A 9,365-nucleotide genomic window follows, 5' to 3' on the forward strand; every position below is an offset into this window, starting at 1 on the left:
CAGAGAAAATTATAAAACAGTGCTTCCAATCCCCAAACCACGCAGACTGTCCTAAACTACATCAGGGTTGATTATTTTTAAAGTGGCCAAGAGATCTAAAAAAAAAAAAAAAACCAGGAGAGGGACCACATCTTTACTTAGCTCCTTCAGAAATCATCTATCACAACAAATAATGTTGTTTCTGCCCAGGTCTGAATCCTGATATTCATGTAATCTAATTCTTCTAAGTCATTCTGCAGCTGTCAACTGCATACTATTTCATCAATCTTTCCCCAAAGTGCAGATTTTGGACTGGGTAATATTGTTCAATATAACTTGATTGAAGGAGGAAAGGAAAAGGGAGCAAACTGGCTACATCCAACTAATCCAGCACCAAGAAGAAACCAGAAAGGGCAGGGGTCTAATCCATGGGTGGTAGCATCTTATTTACTTCATCTGATTCAACATGTCAAAGATCACAAAACACATCCATAGTTCAGTAATAATTACTATATGGATTGCAAAATCAAGCCCACAAGGGCTATTAAACTTAATATTAGCATTCCAGAGCATTTTTACAAACGCTCACAGACAAACAGCTCTCAATTCCCACCTTCCAAATAAATAGAAAAACTGGTTTAACCACTCTGACTCTCCAAACATAAGAACTATGTAATGCAGATACCTACACCTATTATATCATATTATTCCCAATACCTTTGTTTTCCTGTTCTACATAAAGGTAGTAGTTGACTTACAATCACAATTGGGACCAGAATTTCCAGTTGCCAAGCACCCACATTTTGATCTCATGGCTGTGTGTCTACTGTGACAGTTGTAAGTGCAAGGATTTTTTTCAGTGCCATTGTGACTTCAAATGTTGGCTAAATGAATGGTTATATGTCTTAGAATTCCTTACTTAGAATAACAGAGTTGGAAGGGGCCTTGGAAAATGTCTTGTCCAACCTCCTGCTCAGGCAGGAAACCCTATACCATTTCAGATAAATGGTTGTCCAATCTCCTCTTAAAAACTACCAATGTTGGAGCATTCACAACTTCTGGAGGCAGGTTGTTCCACTGATTAATTGTTATAACTGTCAGGAAAGTTCTTCTTAGTTCTAGGTTGCTTCTCTCCTTGCTTAGTTTCCACCCGTTGCTTCTTGTCCTGCCTTCAGGCACTTTGGAGAACAGCTTGACTCCCTCGTCTTTGTGGCAGCCCCTGAGAATTGGAATACTGCTATCATGTCCCCTCTCATCCTTCTCTTCATTAAACTAGACATACCAAATTCCAGCAACTGTTCTTTATATGTTTTAGCTTCCAGTCCTCTAATTATCTTTGTTGCTTTTCTTTGCACTCTTTCTTGAGTCTCAACATCAAGAAACGCAAAACTGAGTGCAGTATTCCAAATGTGCTCATGCCAAAACATTATATAGTGGTAATTTTGATTCTATCCCTCTGTTAATGCAGCCTAGAACTGTAATTATTGATTATTTTTGAATAATTATGTATTAAGGTATTATTTTAGATCTCACAATAGGAAAAACTGTGAGATCTAAGTATTGAATGGAAACATATTGCTATAACAGAAGTGAGTACCTAAGCAACTCTCGCTGATCTAAAATAAAACACCCATATCAACCAAAGAAAAACAAAGGATCTGAATAAGGACATGGTTAATATTTGGACATAAGACTACCAGAAAATCTAAGGTTGGAAATCCTGGAAAAAATTAGTGGCAAATGGCTTCCATGTTGTTGTTGAGGAAACGCCTGATTACTTCTGAGGATGGCTGTTAAAAAAGATGGTTTAATGCCAGCTATTGAAAAGGGACAAGGAGAAATAGTGCTGAAAAGAATTTGACTAATTAGATGCTTCTTTCATCCTGTCATTGTACAGTGATATGTCTAGGGAAGTATACAGGTAGTCCTTGACTTACAACCACATTTGGGATCAGAATTTTCATTGTTAAACAAAGTGATTGATAAGTGAGTTGCAGCTGGTTTTATAACCGTTTTTGCCATGATTGTTAAGGGAATCACTGCAGTTAAACGAATCAAATGGTCGTTAAGCAAATCTGACTTTCCCCATTGATTTTGCTTGTCAGAAGCTGGTTGGGAAAGTTGCAAATTGTGATTACATGACCCCAGGATGCCTCAATCATTATAAATGCATGCTAATTGCCAAAACCATGAATTTTGATCACGTGACCATGGGAAGGCTACGATGGTTGTAAGTATGACTTACCAGTTGTAAGTCATTTTTTTCAGGGTCATTGTAACTTCAGATGGTCATTAAACAAATGACTATAAGTCGAGGACTACCTGCATATATCACATTAGTTAAATTCAGGAAGAGATGATAGGAAAGATGTTGTCCCCTCTCCTTTAAAAAATGAGGTTCCTCCCCCTCACCTTCCTATGGATAGTGGTTTTCCTAAATCTAAAAGGACAAACTCACCTTAGGAATTACCATAACATGATCTTACATTTAAATATAATTTGAGATATTAAGCTGTGCTGCTATTCAGCCATGGAGAAATTTTGCTGGGGGAAAAAAGGGTTTTTAATGATTTGCCATAGCATCTCCCTCCTTCGAAGTTAAACATCAATTCCTGTTGCTACTATGATACCCATCAATAGGATAACCCACTTTTATCCTTTTGCTGGTTTTCAGAGGCTGAGAAAGATGCGATGCCTGATCATCACTAGTGACTTCTGATCACTTGTTTTCGGGAGATCAAAGAGGTTAACATTGCTGCTCTTTTAGCTCTATGTTCCCCTTGCCCTATAATTTTAAGCTTGTTTCTGTAAAGGAATTAAACATGAACAAATGAACAAGATGAAGAGGCTCTATTCAGCTGAAATATAGTTTCCAGGTGTGCACATGTTGTGTGAAAACCTCAACTGGACAAATGAAGACTAACTTCTATATAAGGCAATAGGGTAATTTATTGACTAATTGATTATGTGCCATCCAGCTGATGTCAATTCTTACTTGTAAAGTTCTACAGTCAAAAACTGGAATATAAGAAGAAACCTCAGTGTCCGAGCACTTAAATCCAAGACTGCCAGTTCAAAAGTGGTTCTGCATCCCTGCTATTCCATAATGTTGACTGTCTCTGAGTGAATTTAGTTTTAGCTCAGCTGAAGTCCCAGAAAAACAGTATGCTATTCTTTAGCTTTTGAAACACTGTGATTCTTTCCCCCTTTGTAAGAATTATTGGTTTATCATGTCACCAAGATCTTGGCTTCAGATTTTCCAAAGAGAAAGGTCATTTGGTATCCTTTTGGTTGCCCATCGTGGTGGGATTTTTCCTTCCTTCCTTCCTTCCTTCCTTCCTTCCTTCCTTCCTTCCTTCCTTCCTTCCTTCCTTCCTTCCTTCCTTCCTTCCTTCCTTCCTTCCTTCCTTCCTTCTATCCCAATAAATCTTACAAAGACTCATCAACCAGCCTACCCCATTGCTTGGGAAAATACCCAGGTTTGTAATCACAGTGTAAGCTCTACGGATCTCCTGGTGGAGGCTGTTGCAGAGAGCAGGTGCTGTGACAGAGAAGGCACTCTTCAGAGGTCTTGATAGATGACATTGGTTAATTGGGGGCATAGTCATAGAATGCCTTTGTAGGCATAGGATCACAGAAGTAGAAGTTGCATTTAGACCACAGAGTCCAATCATTGGTTCAGTGCAGAAATTCAAATTAGGATTCCCGACAGATGGTTGCCTAGTCTGCACTTCAACAAATGCAATGAAGGAGACCCTACCAGCGGTCTGGGTAACTGATTTCACTACTGAACTGCTTTTATTGTTAGGAATATATATGTCTGCATATACACACATATATACTTAAACACACTTTAGTATTCAATTACACAATGTCTTTCTTAACTTAAAATCCATCATTCCATGTATTACCCTCTGGACAACAGAAGAGAGATCTTGAACTTCTTCTATATGGCTTTCCCACTTGAACAGTGCTATCATATCCTCCATCAATCATCTTTTCTGAAAGCTAAATATATCCCTTTGATCTCTCTACACAGGACTTAACTTCTAGGCCCAGAATCACCCCTGTTGTCCTTCTGTGAACTTGGCCTGATATTTCTTTCTTGAAGCGTGGTGCCCAAAACAGTTCACACTTATTGAGATGGAGTCAGACCACAGCAGAATAAAGTGGAATTATTGTTTCCCGTGACTTGGAAAATAAACTTCAATTGATATGGACTCAAAACACATGTGTCTTTTTTAAAGCCACATCATACTGCTGGCTTATATTTCATTTGCAGAGTACCTTTATTCCAAGATCTTTTTCACAGGTACAAGAAAAGCATTCCCATCTTCTATCTCTGCATTTCCCTTTGTTAAGTTTCATTCAGTTACTTATTTGTTGTTTATCTTTAACCTACCAATATCAACATTATTTTGAATACTTCTCCCATCCAATTTTGTATAAGCCACTTATTTGATAAATATATTTTCCACGTCTTCATCCAAGTCAGTAGGTCAACACTGAAGCAAATACTGAAGAATGGAGGCCCCAGCATGGTTGTCCAACAGGAAGGGACAAGGAGAAGAAATGGAAAAAAAAAAAGTTTTGGTCTATAACACAAATCCTACCTTCTTTGCTACTTTTGTAATTGGTTAGTACTAATTTACCTGGTTATATTCATTGTAACAATTGCATAATAGCCTCAATGCTAATGCTAATTAATTAATGCTAACTCTTCCTCCTCTGGAGGGAAGCTGAGAAAAGACATTTAAGAGTTTTCACTTTCATTTTTTTTTCATCTTTTGTTTTAGTTAAAGGTTGCTCAGATTAACTCAGAGTTATGGCTGAAATGACACAGGGGTGTCAAACTCAATTTCATTGAGGGCTGCACCAACATTGTGGTTGCCCTCAGGGGGCCGGGTAGATGTGGCCAGGATGGGTGTGGCTTACTGAGTGGGCGTGGATGGAGTGGGTGTGGCCTACTGGGTGGGTGTGGCCAGCTCTACATCGTTCATGTCAAGGGTGCCTGGGGGGGCCTGGGCAGGAGTGGGACAGATCTGAGGGTCTCCGGCAGAAGGGGGTGGGACCAGGACAAGTGCCAAGGCATGGTCCACTGGAGGAGCCTCACTGTTCCTCTCAGGTCATGCAGGGGGGGGGGAGCTTATGGAGCTAAGACTGAATGCATTTCAGCATAAATGGCCACCACAGAATTGGCTCCCAGCTGGCCTGGGCCAGGGCCAAGGCAGAGGGGGCCGTTCCCTCACTGTTTCCAGGATGGCTTCATGGGCCACATGAAACCACTTTGTGGGCCGCATCCGGCCCCCAGGCCTTGTGTTTGACATGTCTGCAGTACACTGTGGTTAAACTTAAAAGGTGAATAGAATCATTCAGCTTTCTTATCACAACAGTATTGGAAGAAAAGATAAGAGGACAGCATGCAAACCTGGGAAACACTAAGCTCATTCTTGTAAAACCAAGTCTTATTTTAGACCTGATTTTAATTTAGTGTCCCCACCAGGGTAGAACGAGAATGAGCAATGTGCTTAAAATCTTAACTTCTGTCTCACATCTGAACTAAATATTAGCATTACATCCTACTTTTTTTAAAAAAAAAAATAGCATTGCATTCTATCCTATTCTGGCAATGTGTTGTAAAGATTACTAAGAACATTGAAAAATAAATTAGTAGTATTGGTATTAAAGACCTTACAAATCCTACAGAAATGACAGTGAGAGAAAACATAGCTAGCTGATGTTTGTAATACTAAAACAGCTAGAAATTAAACATCTGTAATGCTGGTCCTATACTGGTTATTGCCTACACACAATTTAAACACAGTCAATCTGTATTTTATAGGTATACACAGTTTATACTTTCTTTTTAAGTACTTCCTAAATAGCATTCAAGAGGAGTAAAGCCTTTAGTTAAGGAAACATTCAATGAGAACATTTTATGCACGTTAGTGGAAGAACATTGCATGTTAGAAGTACAAAGCCATGAAAAGATTAATATTATCAGTGGTTTCTGCAAGGAATAATTGCCAGCATCTAATGCTGTTAAGCCCTAAATGGTGCATACAATGTCTATAGGCTTTCTATTGAAAGCAGTGCTATTTGTATGGATACTGCAGGAAGGAGGGGTTACACATTGGCAGAGAATGTGCTTATTCTACACAATCACTGGAAAAGAGGAAAAAACAAGCAATAAAGAGGCGAGAGCTGATGTTGGTAGTAATTTGTGAAAATTTGTGTAAAGCAGTGGTTGCTTGCTTGAATTGATCAAGTATTATATCATTTGTATTAGGACTTGGCAATTTTGAAAAACAGGGCATCCTTCTGTGCTTAGTATGGAAAAGGCGAAATAGTCACAGACTGTGGTTTGGATGCAGATGCTTCCTGTGCTCCTTTAAGATTTTACAAAGGCCTGCATTTCAGACAGACTGCTCAGTAAAACAGCTACCAGCAAATCCAAACAAGAATAAGCAATCCAATAAATGTTAACTTAGAAATAGATCAAGCAGGATTAGTTTTGCTGCCTAGATTAGTCCAAGCCAAGAAGTAATGTTCATTGGATCCGATCCACTCTTCTCATTTTCTAAGGCTTACTCTAAAGCAGTACAGAACATGATGTGCATATATAAGGGTCCTGTTTGATCCTTCGTAACCTATCATAGCAAGGGTGAAAAACCATTTTACATAACTGGTATGAGTATATTTGACTCAGTGAGAATTATTAAAGCAATTGCCTGATGTCATATGAATCTGGGCAGAAATGTCACAAAGTTTATATGTATAGTTTTTCTCCGCTGATACTACAGATTGGCTGCTGAGTAATTTTAATGTCAACAATATGGAATTGAGAGAGCTGGAGATTTCAAAATCCAAAAGCAGCTTAAACTATCTGTTTACGACCCATAAATTGGGGTGGGGGTGGGGTAAAGAAAGAGGCATTATGGTAGATCAAAGAAAAAAATAGAAGTCAGTTAAAAGCAAAATGCATATATATCTAGGTAAAAATAAAATTTTGCCTGTTGGCTTTACTTCCTCTTATATTTAGCATAACATATTCAGAAAGCCAATACCTACACAAAATGCACAAAATAGAGTTTACATCTACATATTTTATAAGAGAGGTGAAGCTTAGCATGTATTGGTTATAAAATGGACTTTGCACAAATGTTATTCTGAATAAGTATAGATGGTGGGATTGAGCAGTTACAACTTCTATCTACTTCTTTGTCCATGTCTTAAGAACAGGGGTCTTCAAATTTGGCCCTTTTATGACTTGTGGACTTCAATTCCCAGAATTCCTCAGCCAGCATGCCTGAATAAACAGCATGAATAAACGAGATGATACCTCCCGCCTACCAGCCATTTGGAAACCCACCCTTATTGACAAACGAGTCCCTAACACAAAGAATGACACCAGACCCACACTCACAAAAACCATACAGGATGTCACCACCACACATCCACGCAAAAAGAAACCCAAACCTACACCGATGATGAGGCACGACCACAAACCAGAAACCAGAACACAGCTGCATCACTAGCCACTTTAAACCCCTCCAATCCATACATGAAACAAACTGACACCTACCATGAAGATGAGGCACAACCACAAACGCAAAGCCAAACAACAGCAACGCAGCTCACCATCTCAAATCTCCCTGCAACTCAGACTAACCCGAGCACAACAAAGCCCCCACCCAAACAGAACACTCCCCCATCCAATCAGAGCACAGCCAAGCCCCTCACCAATCAGAACACACCTCCACCCAATCAGAACACAGCAAAGCTTCCACCCAATCAGTTCATACCTCCACTGGCAGTTAAAAGGAAGAAACAGCTATGATCACACATTGCTCCTAGAAGCACAAAGCCGAAAACACCAGCCTGAAGATGATGAATTGGACTTTGTTGAAACATCGCCAAGATACTTCCAATTTTACGCGGGAGACAACCCGAATAACCAAAGACCTACATATATATATAATGACTAAATGATAATTTGAAATTCTAATTGCCAAGGTCTATGCAGAAGGGGACAATGCGAGAAAAATACATAAATCCATTTCTGTATAATGTCTGCTGCCAACGGCAATTGCTTAAAAATTGTTAAGGAATTTTGGATATATAGTCTACTACATCTGTAGATGTACATGTACATCAGGGGTGTCAAACTGTTGTCCCATGGGCCGGATGCATCATAGCGAAACCGTACCCACCCCATTGCCGGCAATGGCAAAAAAGTCATGATACGATGCGACACGTCACGTGACGTAGCGAGTTTGACACCCCTGTTCTACATCAAGTTGGAAAGATTACTCTGAACAACTTGTATAACAACTCGTATGATACAAAACAGTTACCAAAATGCATCCTAGTTTCCAATGAACTGGGCTGTAGTTCATCCCATAATAAAAGCATCCATTATTCTTTAAAGTATGAAAGGCCATATTATTTGTGCTGCACAATAGTGAAGCATGTTCAACGCATGCTGGTTGGGTTTCCAGGAACTGTAGAATTCTGTGTCCCCAAATAGGTACTTCCTCATGGCATTTTTTTCACTCCAAAGTTCAAGAACAAAAGTATAAATAAAGTGCTGCCACCATCAGCATTTTCAGCATTCAGTGCATGTTCTTTACTGAAAAAGAAAATCAAATAGTTGCAATAAAAGAGTGGATGTGAAGCAACGAAGCCACAATTTCTGTGTTTGTATTTAAAAATTTATCGCTGGCTAGGCGGGTGAAAGAAGAGCAATCTGGCAATTTTGCAACCAGGTGCTTTTGCCATGTGTTACAGTCATATTGTGGTGTCCTGAATGAAGGATGGGAGGAAATACATTTTAAACAATGCTTACAGCTTGACATCATAAACACACTGGACAGTGAAGAGTGAGAGCAAAAGGAACAAACGTTTTATTAGTCCACAATCTCACACAAAAGATACAGCAAAAAAAAAAAATATGGCAACCTCTGTATCCACTAGGCAGCTACTAAGGAGAAACCATCAAACTACAGATAGGTAGAAGAGGGAACAGGCCAAACTTTTATAATTTTTTGCCAGCTGCTTTTACCTGGGCTTCTGTACATGTTGTATAGGTGTGAAAAAGTGTAGAGTTTAAACAGGCTAGTTCATTCCCAGTGGTATTTCGAATTTGTATTTTAAGTTTGAATTAATAGGGAGTAGGTTCTGACTTTTGTCTCCTTATCACCACTGTTGTGTCCTAAGCCAGCAAAAGCAGGCTCGGGACATTGCAAAGTCCCGGGCATTCCAGAAGCTGCCTGGGACCAGACTGAGAGGTGCCAGTCTTGCGCGCATGCGCAAGGCGCGAAAGCACTCCCTGGTTGTTGCCATTTTGTCTGTGGATCTGATCTGATAAAAAGAGGCCTGCGTGC

The 9,365-nt window shown here is 39.5% G+C and overlaps 1 long non-coding RNA gene across 1 annotated transcript; it reads left to right on the plus strand.

Annotated features, from left to right (window-relative positions):
- The first annotated feature begins 752 nt into the window (after positions 1 to 752).
- LOC120308010 lies at positions 753 to 4,199 on the plus strand. Its single transcript, XR_005556717.1, has 2 exons — positions 753 to 816; positions 4,019 to 4,199. It is a non-coding gene; the product is annotated as an uncharacterized LOC120308010 (long non-coding RNA).
- The last annotated feature ends 5,166 nt before the right edge of the window (positions 4,200 to 9,365 follow it).

Source organism: Crotalus tigris, unplaced genomic scaffold, assembly GCF_016545835.1.
Source record: "Crotalus tigris isolate CLP2741 ecotype Arizona unplaced genomic scaffold, ASM1654583v1 scf7180000017850.1813134, whole genome shotgun sequence".
In the NCBI taxonomy this organism is placed as follows: domain Eukaryota; kingdom Metazoa; phylum Chordata; class Lepidosauria; order Squamata; family Viperidae; genus Crotalus; species Crotalus tigris.